Source organism: Lynx canadensis, chromosome B3 (genome assembly GCF_007474595.2).
Source record: "Lynx canadensis isolate LIC74 chromosome B3, mLynCan4.pri.v2, whole genome shotgun sequence".
Taxonomy (NCBI): Eukaryota; Metazoa; Chordata; class Mammalia; order Carnivora; family Felidae; genus Lynx; species Lynx canadensis.
The window spans coordinates 97,728,806-97,750,612 of record NC_044308.2 but is presented as its reverse complement, the minus strand read 5'-3'; the positions used below and the strand labels follow the sequence as shown (position 1 = coordinate 97,750,612).

General features: G+C 46.6%; 2 long non-coding RNA genes across 2 annotated transcripts; one reads left to right on the top strand and one right to left on the bottom strand.

The window, feature by feature from the left end:
• Positions 1–2,353: 2,353 nt before the first annotated feature.
• Positions 2,354–13,490, top strand: LOC115516426. Its single transcript, XR_003969542.1, has 2 exons — positions 2,354–2,534; positions 12,600–13,490. It is a non-coding gene; the product is annotated as an uncharacterized LOC115516426 (long non-coding RNA).
• On the bottom strand, positions 11,275–12,617 carry LOC115516424. The gene is made up of 3 exons (XR_003969540.1): positions 12,513–12,617; positions 11,590–11,675; positions 11,275–11,465 (listed from the first exon to the last, which is right to left on the bottom strand). It is a non-coding gene; the product is annotated as an uncharacterized LOC115516424 (long non-coding RNA).
• Positions 13,491–21,807: the final 8,317 nt, after the last annotated feature.

Genomic DNA, 21,807 nt, shown 5'->3' with positions numbered 1-21,807 from the left:
CCCCTGGGAACTGGGGGAAGGCCAAGCTAGAAGCTGGGCGCCTGGTGAAGGGGTTGATGCGGTTGTCCAGGCCAGATAAGCTGAGAACTCGGGTCAGGATCCTGGCAATAGGAATGAAGAGGGGGGTGAATTTGAGAAATATTCATCAGTGACTCACTGATGAGTTGCTGGTAGACTCCCAGCAAGAGAAATGATGAGTTCAGTTTGAGACCTGCCAAGTTTAGGGAACATTGGGTAGAGAAGTCCACTGGGCAACTAGATTTAAGAGTCTGAAGTTCAGTGCAAGGACCTGGGTATAGATTTGAAACTTGGCACCTTATAGCGTATTTACCATTACACCTCGCAATGAACTTCATGTTGGCAAGTAGGAGGCTTTTCAGATTTTCCCAAAGACTCGGGCAGGAGAGGCATTTTGAGTACTACTTCTCTAATACTCTTATTAACAATGATGTTGATAACTTTGTGGGTGCATAGACCCTTCCTGGAGAATCTTGAGCAGAGAGGAACATAAGTTCTATCCCTTGGAGGTTTTCTGGCCTTTTAAGAAATGGATTTCGCTGCCCAGAATCAGTCTGGGAGAAGAGAGGAACTTGAGAAAGGGCTCTAGCAAATGCCTGTTGGGTGGCGATTTGACCTTGTAATGCACATTTTCAGACTCCAAGGGCAAATCATACCAAACACGATAGCATCTTCTATTCCTCTCCCTCTTCCCTTACAAAGCACTGTGCTAGGTTCTAGTCTTGAAGAAACTCAGTCGGTTGAAAAAAGAAAGACATCTGTGGTGCTGTCTGTTGAGTGCATCTAAATAAAACTGGGGTTTCAGGAAAGGCTTTGTGGGAGAGGTGACACCTGTTGGATTTAGAAGGAGGAATAGAAGTTTGTGGATGATGATTGGAGGTGGAGGAAGAACCTTCTCGGAAGAAGAAACATCACGTGCCAGGCACGGGTTCATGAACAAGGACATGGTCAGAGAACACTGAATAATTCGATATGCCGGTAGCAAAGGGCACGTGTGGAAGAGTGTTTTGTTTCAGGAGCCAAATGAATGCTCAGAGACTGTTTGTCTTCAGTAATTTCTTTAACACAGGTTCACTGTGGGAATTTCACAAGCCAGTAGTGTACAGGATAATGTCTCTTAACAAGCCAATAAAGAAATAACACTCTAGGGGGCACCTGGGTGGCTCAGTCGGTTAAGCCTCTGGCTCTTGGTTTCGGCTGGGTCATGAGCTTACCGTTGGCGAGTTCGAGCCCTGCATTGGGCAGCACAGAGCCTGTGGAGCGTGTGGGATTCTCTCTGACCCTCTCTCTCTGCTCCTCCCCTGTTCTCTCTCTCTCTCTCTCTCTCAAAATAAATTAACTCATGTATATGTGTGTGTGTGTGTGTGTGTGTAATAAAAAGAATTTTTTTTTAATGTTTATTTTTGAGACAATGCGAGATACAGAATGCGAGCAGCGGAGGGGCAGACAGAGGGAGACACAGAATCTGAAGCGGGCTCTAGGCTCTGAGCTGTCAGCCCATAGCCAGAGGTGGGGCTCGAACTCACGAACCTTGAGATCATGCCCTGAGCCGAAGTCGGGCGCTTAACCGACTGAGCCACTCAGGCGCCTCGTGTGTAATTTTTTTGAAAGAAGCAACATACTCCAAACCGGTGGCAGATGAATCACACTATTGTGCCAAGCAAGGGTAGATGGAGGGAATGGAGTTCAAATTTAGCGGAGGTCTGTGCTTTTATCAGGTTGCTGCTCAGGCCAGGCGCTTTAGCCAACCCAGAGGGACTCCAGCTGCAGGTGCAGAAGTAAGAGTCCCCTCCCTGTTGCTAGAGCACGTTGCTAGGGAACGAGGGTACGGTTCAAAGAGGATATCCTCTTTCTGGGTTGCTGCACAGGTTTTTACCCGCTGTCAGTAAGAGAACTAGTTTTACTGGCAGGAGCTAATTGTCCCCAAGGTCTTCAGAGAGCTGTTTAAATCGGTGAAGAGTCTCAGTGCCCAGATTGAACACTCTCCGTGCTCGCAAACTCTGTGTTTATAATCAAATGCCCCCTTGCCACAGCTGCTTCATTATGTTTTTATTGATCAGCCCCCCGCGGGAAGGGCCCCTCTGTAGCCAGAGCTACTGAGTTATCAACAACAGATGAGTGGATGACATCCTGTCACAGCTGACTTCACTCTTAATCAAAACAACTTTACTCGTGGAAACAACTTCATTTTTGTCATAAACAAGTGGGTTTGAAATCCTATCAAATCAATATACACCAGACAGGGACAGGAAATGAGCCCGAGTAGGGACAGGAGCAGAGCCCATTGAGAAGAGCCACATTGTATGCAAAGACAGGAATTTGAAACACTCTTGAACACTCTAAGGATCCTTTGAAGGAGGGGCATTGACTGTGATAGCTGGGTGTGGGGTGCAGACCAGAGGCTGCTCGCAGGGGACTGGAACCTAGACAGAACAGGCACAATCCTCAGCACAACCACTCTTGTTTGGCCCAACCCCCAAGCATATCTCCTGAGTCAAGGCGAACGGCGAGGTCAGGTAAGAATCTGGGATTGAGACATGTTTCAAATTAACCACGGAGCGCCGATAGCACCTTCGCGAATCACGCTGTTTATTGCACAACTTTATCACACAACTTAGTCACACAAGAAGGTTAGAGGAAGGATTCATGAGCCACTCGAAGATCTGGGGAGGACCTGATCTGGTCTTCCTTCCCGTGACAAGGGTTGGCCTGGGCCGCGGTCAGGTCATCTTCTGTGCAGGCAGAGCCTCTGTCGGGAGCAGCCTCCCAACGTGTACGGTGCAGGTGGTTGATCGCCCTGGAGCTACTGCTTTAGGGTCCGCTTAGGTGGGTCTAACAATTACGTCCATTGATCTTTGCCATATCGGTGCAGTCTTGGTCTCACCCAAGTCTTTCCACAGGTATCTCCAAACAAGTTTTACTTATCTATCCATCACACAGCTTATCTATAGGGACACACTCCAAGTCCTACATTGGTCGTTGACACATAATACAGGAGTTCACATTGGCCACTGTGACTCTATCTTGTCTTACTCTAACTTAGCTTATTCTCTGTCTTCTGTGACTAGGAATCACATGCAAAGTATCACAGCATGACATCGTTCTTTTCCCCATATCCAGCCGCCAAACAAGCCACCATCTCCCGGGGCCCTCGGCTCCCATAGGAGCCCCTGAATAGTTTTGCTCCTTCCATGTTTGTACTTCACAGCCTGTTCCCCACAGGGCAGCAGGAGTGACCTTGCAATGATATAACTTGCTTTATGTCCCTTCGCTACTAAGGCCCTTCAATGGCTTTCCGTTGACTACTCTTGGAAAACAAGCCAACCTCCTCACTCAGGGGCACTTGATCTGGCTGTTCCCACTTAGCTGACCTCGTTTCCACTTGCACTCTCTGTCCTTGTCTACACTCCTAACACGTGGTTCTTCTTTTATGCTAGTTCTTCCTCCTGCCTGGGTCCTCACACAGCTGGCAAATTTTTTCCTTTCATGCCATAATTTAAATACCACTTTCCCAGAGAGACTTTCCCTGATAGTCCCCTCCATCTACAGGAGCTACTCAGTGGTTCTCTGACAAATCACCATGTTTCAATTCTCTGAGCAGCTCTTATTACTATCTAGTGTTTTCCTGTTTATTCGCCTCTATGTTTATTGGCTTCCTCCTCTATAGTCCATAGTCTCAAAAACTGGCAGCCGCCAATTCCTTCTCTCATATGCACCTGCTGCCCCACCCATCAAGATGTGAGGTCTGATTCTCTGTCCATTGAATCTGGACTGGGCTTTGGACTTCTTATTTCTTGTCTTGACTGACAGAATGTGGCAGAAAGGATGCAGTCTCAGTTCTGTACCTAACTTTTTTCAGAGGCTTGCCTGCTTCCATTTTCACTCTTGGAAGCCAGCTGCCACGTGATGGGTTCAACTACACCCATGGTGAGACCACCATGCCTTGAGGAAGCTCAAGCTTCCTCATGGAGGAGCACTGAAGTGACAGACAGGTTGTGATGCCTAAATGTAGATGAGTGAGTGAGCCCAGCCAACACCCACAGCAGCAGAAGAGCTGTCTAACCAAACCCTGACCCGATTCCTGGCCAGAGAATTGTGAGACATAATAAATCTTATTTTTTGAAGTCAGTAGGTGTTGGAGGTTTGTTAGGCAGCATAGGTAACTGATACATGCTCCCATGAGAATGAAGTTTCTCAGGCTTTGCCTGGCAGAACCTGTGGATTCAGTAGATACTTGTTGAATGTGGGAATTGGGGGATAATGGAGTTGACCACTGACCAGAAGTCCCAATAAAGCAAAGACGCCAATATTTGACATTGTGAATGCTGGTAACCAAGGAATGGAATTTAGAAAGTGGGATATTGGAGGGCGTTTGTTTGTTTGTTTGTTTGTTTTAACAAGTTTAGGGTTGCTGGAGTTTAACATTTCAGTTCTGAGTTTGAAGAACACAGACGAGATGGATGTGGCTGAAGTGGACAGAGGACAAAGCTCCCTGAAATTGAGGAAGGGTACAAACCTGAGGTAGAATATTGGCTGAGACATCCATAAATAATCAAACTTTTCCAGGGTGATGATGGACCAAGGTAAAAAGGATTCAGTGAGGAGACTACAGCACAGAGAGTTTACAGTGGAACAGAGGAGGGAGGTCAACCCAAAGGAAGGACTTGTCTGCAGTGGGGGAGGCAAGTCTGGGGAGCATCTGAGAGCAATGCTGGGCTCTCTGAGAGTCCTGCTGAGCACAGATGAAGCACTCTGGGCAGAAGTAAAGGATGCCCTGGATGAGATCATGAGGGGAGGTGACTGGCCTTCAGATTTTGGCCAGCCTGGAGGTAAAAGAGTTTAGTTTTCCTGCGAACATATCCAGAGGATAGATCATGTTTCCTGGTAGCAGTAGGGTCAGCAACCTGTGACCTTTGTTCAGGATTCCAAAAGAAACGTGAAAGGATGCCGGTGGGGGCATGGTTAGGCCCAAGCAGGTAAATACCGGGTGGGCCTATTGGCCTGGCACAGCCCTCCTGAGCAGAGAGGGGAGGAGGAGGCAGGCTGGGTCCTGCGGTGAGGGAGAGTGGGGCTCGCCTGGACTGGTGTCTCCACAAAGTTTGGCTTTAGATGAAGGGTTGGTCTGTCGGTCAGCATTAACTACATGGGACTGGTGCCCTAGCAGGGCTGTGGAAAGGTAAACTGGCTTGAGTCACATTTTTTCAAGTCCTTTTAGCAATAAACTACATTCTTTCATATTATAAAAGTAAAACCTTTTATGTGTAACATAAAAACTTTGTTTTCAAGTCTCCAAAGCCAAAAAAAAAAAAAAAAAAAGCCTTCAAACCCATGTTCTTCAGCCCTGTCTCCCTCTAAACACAAAACAATAAGCACGAGTAAGAGATAAGTCCTTAACGTACTATTAAATTCTCATTTTAATAACACAGTTACAGTCTCTCTGGGCTATCCTATTCCTCGTCCTGATTCTCAAGTCAAATGGAACCAAGCAAAGGACAAGTGATAGAGGAAAACAATGGATTCCTTCAAGTTAGTCTATTCAAACTGAAAGGTATTTATTAAGCTCCAACCCATTAGATCTGTTTTGATTACAAGGGACTGAAACGCAAGGCCAGGTAACAGGTAGCTGAAGCCAAGGAAATGTATCAGTTTCTACAAATTTTAGAGAAAGACAAGTCCGGAGGGCGGGCTCAATCAGCTACTGAAATGACGCTGAAAAGAATCTCTCCCCTACCTGCTACACCCTCACAGCTCTGATGTTCAGGATCAGCTTTATCTCAGGCAGAATGTCCCCAAGTGGTGACTCCCAGGGGCTCTAGGCTTGCTTCCTGCCAACTTAGTAGCACCAGCAAAAGGGACCTTTTTTCCTGCAGCAAAATTGAGGTCTGGTTCTCATTGGTTGTACTTGAGTCACATGCACATCTGTGAACCGACGGTGGCCAGGGTGCTGTGATGCTCGCATTGGCCAGACCAGGATCATCCCTGGGGTAGCAGTGGTGGCATCATTCACATCCAAGCCACATGGAAAGGGAAAGGTCGTTTCCCACATTAAAACCACGATTACCAAGAAGGGCATGGCATGGAGGAGTGAGGCAATGGGCAGCTGCTCCATGGGCTGGTACTGTGGCCACAGGAGGCCCAGTACTTAGAAGGACACTGTGTTTGGTTTAATGCTATGGACACTGTGTTTGGTTTATTATAATTCTTTTTTTTTTTTTTTTTTAATTTTTTTTTTTCAACGTTTATTTATTTTTGGGACAGAGAGAGACAGAGCATGAACGGGGGAGGGGCAGAGAGAGAGGGAGACACAGAATCGGAAACAGGCTCCAGGCTCTGAGCCATCAGCCCAGAGCCTGACGCGGGGCTCGAACTCCCGGACCGCGAGACCGTGACCTGGCTGAAGTCGGACGCTTAACCGACTGCGCCACCCAGGCGCCCCGGTTTATTATAATTCTTAATAATTTTTTATAGAGATTTTTTAAAAATGATATTTATTATTGAAAGAGAAAGACCCTTAATCCGAAGAAGGCTCCGTGCTGACAGCAGCGAGCCCAATATGGGGCTCGACCTCATGAACCGCGAGATCATGACCTGAGTAGAAGTTGGATGCTCGGGGCACCTGGGTGGCTCAGTCGGTTAAGCGGCCGAGGCTCTGGTCACGATCTCACGGTCTGTGAGTTCGAGCCCCGCGTCGGGCTCTGTGCTGACCGCTCAGAGCCTGGAGCCTGTTTCAGATTCTGTGTCTCCCTCTCTCTCTCTCTGCCCCTCCCCTGTTCATGCTCTGTCTCTCTCTGTCTCAAAAATAAATAAACGTTAAAAAAAAAATTAAAAAAAAAAAGAAGTTGGATGCTCAATCGGCTGAGTCACCCAGGTGCCCCAAAATTATTAGTAAGTTTTGAAGACAGAGACTTTGACCAGGCATCTTCCTCTTTCACTGGGTCTGACAAATTTTGCAGCTGATCTTGCTGCTACACTCCTGTGTGTACGGGGAAAGCTTCCTGGAACACAGAAAACAGTTCTCTCAGAGACAAAGAAGCATTAGGGCATATCTGGGGAAAAGCAGGTAGTCTGTGCCAGTTGAAACTTTAAGGAAATGATGGAAACTTCATTCATTCATTCGCTTGTTCATTTAAAACTTGATTGAAGGAGGGTCCTGCTACTTCCAGGGAACAGGAAGAGGAAAACAAATGACCGTCCGAGACCCACAAGTAGCTCATAGTCTATTGGAAGAGGGGTAGAGACACAGCACAGCAGAGTAATGACTGAGATAAAAATAAGCGCCGAAAGCCTGGGGCAGAGAGAAGATGCCACCACCCAGCCTGGAGGTGGGTACGGTGCAGTGTTGTCCTAATGGGAAAGGCATGTGATTGACTGATAGAAGCCAATGGACACAGAGCATGTTAAGCCACTGGGTTGGCAGTTGATAGGGAAAGGTATGGAGATGGTTCCTCAGAGCAGGAGATGTACACATGCTTCCAGATAGTGGCTTGTGGATGAGCCATTGGGTAGAGTGCATGACACTCCCCAACAGCACCATTGTCCCCAAGACCCCCAACCCCACCACTGAATATCCTTCATGCCTGAATAGTCATGCAATCCAGCCCTAGACCCAAGTGTTAAGATTTTTGTAACTATTGGGGCGCCTGAGTGGCTCCGTCGGGTAAGCGTCCGACTTCGGCTCGGGTTATGGTCTCGTGGTTTGTGAGTTCGAGCCCCGCGTTGGGCTCTGTGCTGACAGCTCAGAGCCTGGAGCCTGCTTCGGATTCTGTGTCTCCCCGTCTCTTGGCCCATCCCCGGCTCAGGCTCTGTCTCTCCCTGTCTCTCAATAATAAATAAATGTTAAAAAAATTTTAAAAAGATTTTTTCAACTATCAACTCAGCAGATAAAATCATTCTTAAATCTTGAGCCGACCGCAGTAACTACTTGAATGACCCAATAAGGAGTCCACACTGAAACAATCTGAAACAGTTGAAACCCTCCAACCCCTGGACTTTTCATTTACACAAACCATCTTCACCCTGAAATAACAAAAGAATGATTTCTCCCCATGTTTTTCTCTTTCATTGAGAGTTTGGGCACCAATAAACTCCTGTTGGCAGTGTGGCTTTTCTCTAGCACACTTTTGACTATTTGTCCCTTTTGAGTATCATCATGGACTTAATGCTTTTCACACACTCAACTGGTTCCAATTAGCTGTGATAACAGGCTTCTCAAATATCGCAACTTGCTCAAAAAATAAAATTTAGACAGGGTCCCTATCCTTAAGGAAACTTACATTCTTTTTGAAAAAATGAGATCTAACATCCATGGAAAATGTCGTGAACAGAACTAGGTAGCACATGGTTTTAAGGGGCTGTTCTGTCGCAGAATTGGGCAGCGCCCTTCCTCCCAAACAGTTCTTTGGATGGACCGATTTTCATGGGAGCTAAGAAATTTCCTCTGGGGAGAAAACCCGCATCGGTCCACAGATGGATTCATATTCCTGTAAGCACGTTGGCAGGGAAGGGCGCTACCGACTCTACAAAACTGGGAGGGCCAGGGTCACATGCACCAGTGCAAGACTTCCTTCAAGCAACAAGTAAAGGCTGCTGGTATCTATGGCTGAGTATCAGGTCACTGGAAAACTTAGTGACTTAAACAACAATCAATTTACCCTCATGGCTCGTGGTTCTGGGAGTTGACTGGAATCATCAGCAAGGCAGTTCTCGCCCAGGGCTTCTGATCTCCGATTTCCATGGTTACAGTCAGAAGGTGGCTGCAGCTGGAGTCATCTCAAAAGCTACTTTGCTTTTATGCTGGCTGTTGGCTTATGCCTTAGCTGGGGCTTTCTGCCAGAACACGCCTCTCTGTGTGGCCAGGCTCCTCAGAGTATGGTGTCTGGGTTCCAAGAGGGAGGCAGGGTGTGGAGGCTGCCAGTTCCTGAGGGCTTGGGGCCAGAAACTGGTGTGGCATCTCTTACCTATATTCTATTGGCCAGGCAGTTTCAGAGACCAGATTCAAGGAGGGGGTGACCCAGAGCACCATTGGTTGGGAGGTGTGTCCAAGAATTTGGGGGCCACTTTTAAAAACAGAAGCACTGAGTTTTTTTGAGTGTGAAGCATATGACACAAATGCTCTCATTTAACTCTCACAGCCATCAAAGCATTTCAATAGTTTGGGTGCAAACGAAGAACCAGTCACAGAGGAAACTAAAATTCAGAGAAAAGCTGGTGACTTGCTCAAGATCACACAGCACTCTAGCTCCAACGCCTATGTGCTTAGCTGCTACTGTCTGTTGGGTTCCCAGCACCTGGGGGAAAGAGGAATCTTCAAGGGGTTGAGGCCCTGAGTGGCTGGGAACCCAAGAAACCCTAAAACTGTGCACTGACGTGAACCTGATGGTACTGGAACAGAAGGTGTCCGCCTAGAGCCCACAGCATCCAGGCTACAATGCTAAAGCCAGCCTTTTCACCAGAAAGGGATTTGAGGCCGGAAAGGCATTGGTGTGGGCTGACTTGCCCACCGAGGCCTACATGGGCCCTTTCTTCAGCTGGGCCTTGAAGGGCAGGTAGGATTTGAGTCATGCAGGCGAATGGAGAAGAAATACTAAGGTTTTCTTGTAGGTCCTTAGGCTTTGCTCTTCATTTGCTCCAGGGGAAGCCCCTCTCCCGATGCAGTACACCGGGATCTCATGTCAAAAATAAGTCTTCGTTTCCTCACATGTCTTCATTTTGGGGACATGTGGTTTGACAAAAGGCCATTAAGTTCAACTAAAATAGCTTGGTCTTACTATACATAAAACTTATGCATGGGTTGTGTTAATATATGGTCCCCTCACAGAACACAAAGAACCTTCCTCAACAGGAAACCTCAGTGGCTTATTCTCTCTGTGTGAGGGTCTGCCGAAAAGGGCAGGGAATAATTTGGCAGAAGAAAAAAAGCTGGAGTTACAGCTTAATTCTGGCACGATCATGTGGTTGGAAGGTCAAAACAAAAACCTGCCACATTGCCTTTTGTTCGAAGTTCACTTGGAGAGATTGCGTGAGACTCTTTGATCTTGTAGGTCAAGGCACCAAGGCTTCAGGGCTCTTGAATTTATTTTGTGGTGAGGCTTCTGGGTTTCTGAATAAAGACCTATAGTTAGAGTGTAATTTCCTGCCCTGCTCCCCACAGCATGGGCACCGACTACGTCACCCAGCTCCTCTCGGGGGAAGGAGATCCGAGGCCGCAATTTTCCCAAATCCTCTAAACTAGGATCTAAAAAGGGTCCTCTCTGAGGAAATCTTGGAAAACCTTGTGATGAAAAGGCGTTTCCTTGCTTAAAGCCAGGGCGGTCTTTCCGGTGGACTGAGCCTAGAGCCATGTGAAGGGCTTGAGAGCTGCTCCCACTGATGGAGATGAAATAGATGTTTACCCTTATGAATGGTGGGGCTTTAGTCCCTGACCTGTAGAGCATCCAAGGGACCTGGATTTCCCTTGCACACAGTACACTTACACTCAGCAAGAGCAAGGCCAGCCTTCAAGTTGGAAGGAGAGCTACCCATTTCCAGTAGGCTACTTTAAGATTTTTTTCAACTCAGGGTGCCTGGGTGGCTCAGTCGGTTGGGCGTCGGACTTCGGCTCAGGTCATGATATCACGGTCCGTGAGTTTGAGCCCCGTGTCAGGCTCTGTGCTGACAGCTCAGAGCCCGGAGCCTGTTTGGAATTCTGTGTCTCCCTCTATCCCTCTGCCCCTCCCCTGTTCACGCTCTGTCTCTGTCTCAAGAATAAACATTAAAAAAATTTAAAAATTTTTTCAACTCGAGAAATATATGCTCATTGTAGAAAGAGCATACAACTGCAGAAGAGACAATTAAAAAAAAAAAAAGGCAGCCATCTGTAATCCTATTACCAGAAATAATCACTGTTATTGTGGTATATTTCCAGAACTTTTTCTATGCATATGTGCCTGTATAAATGGTTATGTGTTCACACCCTCCATGTTTTTGTTACTTGTTCTTTCTCATGTACTACCGTATCCTAAACACTTTTCATGTCAATAGATACATTTCACTGATATTACGTGTCTAAAGTTTCTTTGAAGAGTTGTATTATTTAATGAATCTCATTGGAAGTTAATGTTGACAACTTTTTTTTTTACTATTATAATCAATACTATATTAACTCTTCTTAATATTTTCCTTTTGGATATGTTCTGAAGAATGTAATTGCTAGATCAAAGCTTATGCACATTTTTAAGGATTTTCATATCCCATCAGTCAGGATAGGCTAAAGGTTGTAACAAACACCCAGATCTCATTGGCTTAACACAGTAAAGATTTATTTCTCTTTTATTACAGTTCAGTATAGGTCATCTGGTTGGTGGGGGTGGAAGGAGCTCTACCCAGTCCTCTGGAAACAGAATTTATTCATATGATGGCTTTCCATTTGGCAGCGACTTGGAGTTCTTCAGCGGATCCTCTGATTTCAGCTGATAAGCAAAAGGAGGAGAAAATGAGAGAGAGGGAGAAAGGATGAGAGAGAGAAGGACAGAGGGAGAGAGAGAATGGAGAATCGCACAGGTGGTTTTTGGGCCAGGCTTGAAATTGACTCACATCACTTCTTCTGCCCATTTTCCAGTTGTCTGAAACTCAGTCACATGACCACTCCTAACTCAACAGAGGCGGGAAATGCAGTTTCCCTGTGTGTGCAGGAAGAAAACACAGAGTTTGGTGAGTGCAGAGCATCGTTTCTGCCTCAAACATACATTACCGAGTTGCCAACCTATGAAATTTCTCCAGTTTAATATTCCCACCAGTAGAGTATGAAAATTCCTATGTCCCTACACCCTCAATAATGAAAAGGAAGACATTTTTTGTGTTGTTTTCTGTAGATCTACATAAGGCATTGATGCTTCTCTACACGACTAGACTCCAAATATCTGTTTTTCTCTTGTGAGATATCTCCCTGCGCTCAGGACCAAGCTCTCTGGAGAGTCAGGACAGCATTTCTGACTGCTTTCCGGATAGCAACCCTCATCTCTATCTCACAGGCTGGCCTGAGTTTCTGGGCCTTTCTCTCCCTGTTCTTCTGTCTCCCCCTTCTCTTCCCTGCTGTAGAGGAAGAGGTAATGTTCAGAAATCTGCAATATGGGCGACCCTTACAGGAGCCCTGCCCCACTCCCCTGGCCCCACATATCCCTGACTGCGTGGCTCATGCAGAGGCATGGGGAAAAGATTCGCACTCTGCATTTTCTGGGCCATCTCAGGTGGGTTCCGGCTTACATTTTCACAGAAAAAAAGTTCAGAGAACGGAATTGAGAAGACAGAATAGCAGTCCATACAGACTTGGCACATTGACCTTGACCAAACCGTCTAGTGTCTTGTCCTTAGCACTCAGTGTTCCTCCAAAATAATCCTTCCCGATTAAATCAGGAGGAGTAAACTGCTTAGCAATCATAAGGGGAAGGCGATAGAATTGTGCAAAACCTATTTTTTACCATCTTCATGTGAACTCAGGTTACTGAACAACCACTTACATCTGAGCTGTGGTTTCTTCCTTGTTTTGAAATTTAGTTTCTAGAAGATAATGCTTTCAAATGGCTTCTTGTTCATGTCTTCCTCAGGGACTACCAGCTGCTGCCTGAAGATTGCCTGGCAGGCCTGACCCCTTGGCAAAGCAAAGCGTCCAGTGAGGTCTTTGCAAAAAGTCTCTCCAAGGAGCTGAGGAGCTGGGCATCAGTACAGCAGAAAAATGCAAACCAATCAAGTCACAGATTTTTCAGGCATGCCAACCTTCTGGTCCTAGGCATGAAGCATTCCAAAAAGCCTAGGAAAATTCATATGTTTTCCTAAGAATGAACCGATATCTTGTCCTTCCAAGTTGTATCCTCTGATCCCTCCCTGAGAGGCAGCCATGATCTCTGAGGGGTGATAATAGCTGGGCCTCCTGGCTGAGTGAATCATACCAACTGTAAGCTTGGCTTATGACCCAGAAATGGAAACAGGAAGTGGCTTACAGAATACAAAGAGCACAGTCAAGGAAGGAGTGCAGTAGAATTCTCCTCGGATGACATGGTGTACAATAGACAGAGGTGAAGACTGGCATTTTTCCTTTTTTCTTTTTTCTCTTTTTTCTTTTCTTTCTCTTACCATGATGCCCTCTGGCAGGGCTGGGCCATCTGAATGGGGAGTGGGATGTCTTCCCCGGGGTGGCAGAGGGGGAACCACTGTGGATAAGTAGCTTCTCTCCATAGGGAGCCCATCTGTGGGATGCTATGGCCCCTTTTCACCTCATCTTTGCAAATTAATTTGGGTTCTTCAGAATGTATTTTGCCAGGCTTTATAAATGTAAACTCTCAAGAGGTGCTTCCAACAAGAAAAACCGACTTCTGGCAGCTTTGAATAGTTCCCAGAAGGTTCTCTGAGCCCATGGGGGGAGGGCTTCCTTGCACTCATGCTGAGATACAAAAATCCACTGTCATCCCTAGATACCTGGAGGGGGCTGGATGGGGAGGGAGCCTGTCCTGCTCTGGGCATGGCCCTGGGGCATGGTGGCTGCAGGCGGGGTGGCCAGTTGGGTGGACAGGAGTTTGGAGGGCTGACCTCCCTCTAGATGAAGGGCACCTCCCAGAGCTTCCCCACACTCCCCTTTATGCCTCTCCCAGGGCTGGAGAGCAGCTAGTGGAGGCTGAGGCCTGGCACATTGACTCAAACCAAATCATCCAGTGCTTTGTCCTTAGTGTTCGCTGTTCCACCACAGTTACCATCCCCAATGAAATCAGGATGAGTAAACTCCTAAACTGGGTACTGGGCCCACCTATGCCAGTGGATGAATCTTGAAGACCTGAGGCAGAGCAGGGCCTGGGCCCTGAGGAGGGCCCATCCAGGAACCAGTCTACCATCAACAAATGCCTCCTGAGGACCCTCTCTAGACCAGTTTCTCAGACTGGAGTCCTGAAGCAGTGGCAAAAAATGATGGGTGGGAGTGGAGCTTTTAAAAAGGCTGATTTTCAGGGTGCCTGGGTGGCTCAGTCGGTTAACTGTCTGACTTCGGCCCGGGTCATGATCTCGCAGTTCGTGGGTTCGAGCCCAGCATCAGGTTCTGTGCTGACAGCTCAGCTGTGGATTCTGTGTCTCCCTCTTTCTCTGCCCTTCCCCTGCTCACACACTGTCTCTGTCTCTCTCTCTCTCTCTCTCTGTCTCTCTCTCTCTCTCTCTCTCTCCCTCTCTCTCAAAAATAAACATTAAAAACAAACAAATAAAAATTAATTAATTAATTTTAAAAAGGCTGACTTTTGGTCTCCTCTATAGGCCTCCAGAATCCAAAATTTTCAAAGAAAGTCCTGGAAATCTGTGTTTTTGCACGCGTTCTCTTCCCTAGGCCGGCCAGTGCAGTAAAATTTAAGAATCTTTCTCTATACCAATCCTGGTCTCATTTATTATCCTTTTCATGAAAATATTTCGTTTTCAACCTTTTGTGACTTCTGAAAATGGAATCTGAAGCAGAGGGATCCACTTCCATAATACCGCCTGTGGCCATCACTGGCACACTTGGCTTGCCGATTTTATCAGAGGATGCGAAGGAAGCCAACCTTTGATTATCACAATGCCCATATCTACTTTTCCGTTGACTTGTCGCCATTAAAGGCGCCTCTCCAGCTTTTCCTTTTCTCCTCTTTCTGCGAGAATATGGGCCTGGTGCTCTTGGAAGCTGTGCTCTTGGAGCCCTTGAGCGCAGGGGCGAGTGAAAGTAAACTTGTTCAAGTTCCCTGAAGAAGCGGGAGTGGAATCCATCGGTGTTCCCACGGAGAAAGCACTGACTCCAAGAGAACGCAGGATGAATGGAGAAGGATGACGTCACAAAGATGTCCGGGGAAACACCGGAACACCGTCACTCTGCTCACTCCTTGGTCTCCTCCCACCACTTCCTCCAGCGCTCCCGGAACTCCTTCTGCCTCAGGAGTAATGCGAGCAATGCAGTGTGTGCTGGTAAACCAGCTAGCTCTCTGAAAAAAAAAAAAAAAAAAAAAGAAAAACAAAAATCCGAATTTGTACTATTTGCCAGTTTCCACGGTGTAAACACTCCCACCACGGCAGATTTCAACTTACCGGTGGTTTAACAGCAGACTCACAACATTTTCAAATATTCAATAATCGGCTCTTGCAAACCAGGAGGGGACAACTCCAGCATGTCCTCAATAGTCCTGCCCCAGAAAATCCCCAAATCACACTCCGGGTGAGTATCACTTTCAGCTTCTCAGTCAGAAGGAGAAGTGGTTACTGTATGACCGGATTGTTATGACTAATATCAAAGTGCCAAACGTGGAAGGGCACGATGCAGGGGGTGAGGTTTTGTTTGCCAAATTGGAGGAGTCTTCATTTCTCAATCTTGGTCTCCTCTCCTTCCCTGGGCTGGGGCATCGGAGGGAGCCCCGTCCACAGAGCTTCTCATTGGCCTCATAACAGAGATGCACGTAAGACTTAGCCTCCCCCACCCCCCAGAGCTCCCCCAAACTTGCTCTCTCCTTTAAAACCCCAGGACCCTATGCTAGAGAACAGAATGCTCCTTCTTTCATTAGATAAGTTAAAAATGGAGGGTTGGGAAGCCATTCTGGATTCTGGGTTCTGCCTTTTTGGTTTGGAAGGTGCTTAAAAGCTTTTTCTTAAAAAGTTGGACACAGGAGGCGTGCCTGGGTGGCTCAGTCAGTTGAGTGTGAGACTTCAGCTCAGGTCACGATCTCAAAGTTTGTGAGGTTTGTGAGTTCAAGCCCCGCGTAGAGCTCTGTGCTGACAGCTGGGAGCCTGGAGCTTGCTTCAAATTCTGTGTCTCCCTCTCTCTCTATCTCACTGCCCCTCCCCCACTTGTGCTCTCTCCCTCTCTGTGTCTCTCTCTCTCAAAAACGAATAAAAATGTTAAAAAAAAAAAAAAAAAGCTGGACTCGGAAGGATTCTGTAACCAAGACCTAAAAGCTGAAAGCCTGGACTGATCTTTCCTTGATTTTTAAGGAGCCTGGAGAGTGACAGGGTGTGGGGCAGGTAGTTTTCATAAAGTTGAGCATGACCAAATTTGCCCACAATCGATGATCACACAACTCTTCCCCTTTAGGCCCTGGGGATGCCATTGGACTGAGCGCAGGATGGTGACCTACTTTTTCCCAAAACATTGGGCGGCCAGTTGCATTTTCCGATCTAAAACTCACCCACACTGCTACAGTTTCTGTTCCCCTCTGCTCCTGCTCCTGGGTGTGCTTCTGGCTGGAGCTGCTTTTGTAAAGTGGAGTTGATCATGGGAGTGCTCCTCCAAGAGGCTGGTCTGAAAGCCCCAACCCACATCCCTCCCAGACATCAGCATGGGCACTCCAGCCGCACAAATCCTGGCAGGTGTATGAGAATCCAGGTTTGCCCCGTCTCAGCCAGGGAAGTCAGTTAAAGAAAAGTCTCATTGGCAATGGCCTTGAATCTGGAGCCTCTCTAGTATTCTAATCACTCACAGTTAATCAGCTAATGAATATTTATCAAAGGTCTCTGGAGGGGTTCAGAAGGTGCCACCCCAAAATATGCCACTTTTAGTGATTATTTTGAACTGAAGTCACTTGAGAAACAGCAGATGCAGGAAGGGCTCTCTGACTCCCCATCCCCCTCTTTTTTCTTTCTTTCTTTTTTTTTTTTTTTAACCTAAAGCAGGTCATAAAATTTCTCTGAGAAAGGTAACTTTCACCCCTGTCTCACCAGAGACTGGAAGAAGATGCCAAAAAGAACCCATACAAACAAACCTGCTGAGATAACACTTATCTTTTATTGGTTTCCCCCATACATTTCCTAGTCACTGGCCCACAATATACTGCCCCTGGACCCAAGCCCCTTTATCTTATCGCATCCCCACTGGGGGATGTGTACTGGGGCCTAACAGCTTTTTGAGGTCCTCATTTTCCTTTTGAAAACTCCTGTGTACATGTAAAAATATGAAATAAAATTTGTAGGCTCTTCTCTTGTTAATCTGTTTTATGTCAGTTTAATTCTTAGGTCCAGCCACAGAACCTCAAAGGGTAGAGGGAAGTTTTTACTCTCCTCCATCAACTATGGAGATAATGGTGAACAAGGCAGAGTCTCTGCCCTCATCAAGTTTACTGTCCAGTTTACAAGGAAATCACTCTGTATACAAATAACTTGAGATAATCCAATAATGACAAGGGTGCCGAGTGCTTTAAAGAAGAAGCCCAAGGTGCAATGAGAGCATAAGACAGGGAGGCTAATTCAGGCTACGGGACCCAGGAGATTTCTGGGGAACTGAGGCTGAAGCTGAGATCTGAGGGATGGTTCAGATCCAGGAGGACATGAGATCCTCTGGGACAAAGAATCTATGCTTCAGAAACATTCTCTTGCTGAGGATGAACTTGGGAATTTAGATAGGAACTTCTTTCCTTCATAGATAGTGTGGTGGTGGAGACCACTGTTTGCCCTTAACATTCTTTCCTCTTTTCTTAATAACAAATCGCCAGGTTTTACTAGGTACATAACTACCCAGAGAAAGGATTACATGGCCACCTGCCCAATAAGATGTAGGCAGAAGTAACGTATGGGGTCTCTGAGACCTTTTTTCTGCTACCTGGTATCTGGAGGTGATGGCTGGCAGCTGAGCAGCCATCAGGGACCATGAGGAGACACGGCTAAAGTTGGCAAACAGTATATTAAGTGGAGCTTTGTTCCCTGATGACCATGAGACTGTCATACACCATATCAGCCCTGGATCGCCTACCTCCAGGCTTCTTTTATGTAAGGGAGAAATAAAGGTCAATCAAATAAATAAAGCCTCTATTATTTTCAGATTTTCTGTTACACAAAGTCAAACACAATCCCAACGACTACACACAATTTCCTTTCAGCCTAATGAAGAGAACATTTATCTGCACAACTCACAAATTACCTAGCTTACAGAAAAGCCTGTAATAATAACAAATCTCTTTTGTCTCCTCCTTGGTCTCCTGGTCCTTCCCTTGCCACTGCACCTCCTCTGTCTCCTAACTCCCACACCAGAGCTAGGCCTGACCTCAGAATTTCCACCTCCGTGAATGACAGCTTCACAGCCCAAAGTTTCTTGAGCTCCTGCTACCTTCCCTTAGTGGCCGCCTGGTGAGAGTCCTGCTGTAGAGAGTCACATGAAGTCCAGGGAGGCCTCCAGCCTTCAGGCGCTCCTCCCCACCCTTCCCAAAGAGGTATAAAGAGTTAGAATAAGAGGGAAAAGCTGAGAACGTGCACCAACTTGGAAAAATCACAAAAATGATCGGAGGTGCTTTAATGGAACCTCCCTGCATTGGGCTTTTCAAGCAGTGTGGGCTTTAATCAGTCTGTTGCCCCAGCCTCTGGCTAACTAAGTCCATGAGGTCAAGACTCAAAGGGAGAAAGTCAGTGTGTCTGCTTATAAACTCAGGTCTGGCAGGGTGAGTGCACACCTCACATATTGGGTCAGATGAGATGAGGCCTTGTGTGAGTTAAATTGTGAACCCGGCACGTGCACGCGCACACACACACACACACACACACACACACAAATATGTTGAAGTCTTAAATCCCGCTATCTCAGAATGTGGCCTTATTTGGAGATAGAGTCTTAACAGAGGTCATCACGTTAAAATGAAGTCATTAAGGTAAATCCTAATCCAACAAGTTTTGTGTCCTTATAAAAAGGGGAAATTTGGAGACAGACAAGCACACAGGGAGAACACCAAGGCAGAGAGAGGGTGACGCTTCTACAAGCCACGGGTGCCAAAGATCACCAGCAAACCACCAGAAGCGAGAGGAGGGACATGGGATGGATTACCCCTCACAGACCTTGGAAGGAACCGACCCTGCTGACAGCCCTTTATGGAACTTCTAGCTTCCAGAACTGTGACACAACACGTTTCTGTTGTTTAAGCCACACAGTCTGTGCTCCTTTGTTAGGACAGCCCAAGCAAACTAATATAAGGTCCCTTAAGTGCCAACTAGCAGGGGAGTTTGGGGATAGCCACTGGTCTCAAATGATTTCCCTGCTGTCTCACATTGGGATACGAAGAATGAGAACAGCTGAAGTTTCTCTTGGCCATTCTTCTGAACAGCAAAACACAGGTGGTCTCTCCACCTGCAGAGAACCAGGGGCATAGTGAGTGGGGCCAACGCCTTCGTAGGAAAAGCCTTTTCTGCTCACCTCCTGGAAATCATGTTAAACACAGACACTTCCCAGGAATGAAAGGCTGCTGTTAACTGGAGAGGTCTGTCGGTGAATCTATCTATCTTTCATCTATCTCTATAATCTATTTTTTTTTTCCTTTTCTTGGCAGAAAATCAATGTCTAGATGGGTGGGAAAAGTAGTGCAGTCTCTACAGACCCCAACTAAAGACTGTCTGTGTTGAACAATTCTTGGGTATGCACAAACACACACATGAAAAAACTGTATGTGGTCTCGGCTTCCCCTGTTCCCCAAACTTTGCCATCCACGTGGGAGCTTGGAAGGCAGAAGGGGTGGGGGAAGAGAGACAAAGGCTATCTGAAGGCTCTGTGGAAGCAGACCAGTGGCTCAAGTGGCCAGCAGCTGGCTCCTCCCATCTACTCACTTTATGCATCTCATATCAGGCTGATTTGAGCACATGGGGTATTTTGTTAAGCAGGGTGAGGACTTGCTGCTACTAAGCATTTCTTATTCTGCCAATTTCTTATTCTGCCAATTTCTTATTCTGCCGATTTCTTATTCTGCCGATTTCTTATTCTGCCAATAGTTCTATACTTTTATTATTTTCTCTCACCATAACCAGATGTTAACCCCATTTTCAAGAGGCTGAATCTGAGACCCAGCAATTTACCCAGGGGGGTGGCTCTGTGCCCAATGTCCACAGCGTGTTGACTATGAAGGTCCCAGAAATTTGTGCTCGGTGGGCATAGAGACTGTCTCCCGGGGGAGGAAATGCATATTTCCTTTCTGATTTGTTCAGCAGTAAGGCCTTGGGTTGATTTTCTACAGTTGGCCATAAAGAAGATGATGATGATGACAATGAGGCAAAGGCATGTGGACGTGGATGGCAAGCCATTTGCAGAATGTGTACAGAAGCCTATGCTGCATGGTAGGCTCATGGAGAACACAAATGCATGCCTTGCTTTAGGGACCTGATGTCTAAATGGGCAGGTCAAACAGAACTCATGTGAAACAAGTTGACGATCGATATTTCTCCAAGCTCGAGGTGACTTTATTTAGGATTTGCTGACACTAAAAACAGAGACCCCTCAAACCACTCAAGAAAATAGGGACTTATTGTAAGACTCCATGTGTGTGGCACTGGAAGTAAGATAGAGGTGAGGCATGGCAAGTTCCCTCTACCTCTCTCTCAGCAGGCCCCGCCCTCTCTCATGGTGTCCTTGCTCTGTGTGTCTGCTCCTCTCTCGAAGGCCACCTCCTCTGTTCCTGTGGCTTTAGCTCTCTCCTAACCTCAGCTTACTCAGCCAGAGCTTCCAGCTGCTCTGACTCTACCTCAAGGCATCCTTTCAGCCTTAACTACCCCCTCAAGTGGTATATTCCTTCTTGTTTGGTAGTTCTTTCTGTATTAAATTGGCCCAACCCCTAGGCCTCTGTGAGCCTATATTTTGACTATCCTTCTGTCACTTGCCATCCCTGAAGATCCAGTCAGCTGTGGCCAGGAGTAGGGGATCACAAGACCACCTAAAGGGCCAGGGGCAGATAGACACCTAAAACCAATCCAGTATGGGGGCTGTTGATGATAAAGTCTATAAAAGGTCATGGAAAAGAGAAATCCCTCTGAGCCAGAGAGAATAAGCAGGACAGTGAGATGGCTGAGGTTCCAACACATGAGATTTGGGTCCTGGAGAGAAGAGGAAAGCTCAGGTACAGGAATGAGTATCACAGAAGACTGCAGTGGTGGTCACGATCATTTGTCCTTTCCCTGTGAAAGGATTATACCTCCCTACCTAGATGACATCAGATTTGTGTGATGCTTTTGCCAATGAAATGTAAAAGGGATGTATGCCGTTTCTAGGCAAAAGCTTTGATCATCATAGCATGGTTCACTGTGCTCTCTTTTCCCTTTGCACTGAAAACAACAGAGTCCCAAACAGGGAATGTTCCATTCACTTAAGTCCCAGGATGACAACAACTGGGAGCAGTGCCAGAACAAGTCCATGATGGATCTATAATGTAAATAAGACGTAAGCCTTTATCGTGTGAAGCCTGAGATTTTGGAATCATTTGTTACTGCAGTGTAGCCTAGCCTATCTTGACTGATACAAAGATCACATTGTGTTCAAATAAATGGGAGAGAGAGCACTGGAAGTGAAGAGGTGATGAGAAGCAGGGACAGGAATCCAGATGTCAGAGAAGGAAGACTTGCAGTGGGATAACATGCGAAGATCTGGAAAGAATAAGAAGACTTCAAGAGACATTTTGAAAAAACATGTACCAGGTGTGGGGAGCAGTTTGGAACAGGGAATGAAAGAGAGTAAAGGGTAAAAAAAATGGTTTTTTTAAGTTTATTTATTTATTTTTGAGAGAGAGAGAGAGAGAGAGAGAGAGTGAGTAGGGGAGGTGTAGAGAGAAGGAGAGAGAGAATCCCAAGCAGGTTCCACACTGTCAGTGCAGAGCCTGACGCAGGGCCAGAACTCACAAACCATGAGTTCATGATCTGAGTTAAAATCAGGAGTCGGTCGCTTAACAAACTGAGCCACCTATGCACCCCAAAATTTAAAAAAAAATTAATATTTATTTTTTAGAGAGACAGAGAGGGAGACACAGAATCTGAAACAGGCTCCAGGCTCTGAGCTGTCAGCACAGAGCGGGATGCAAGGCTCGA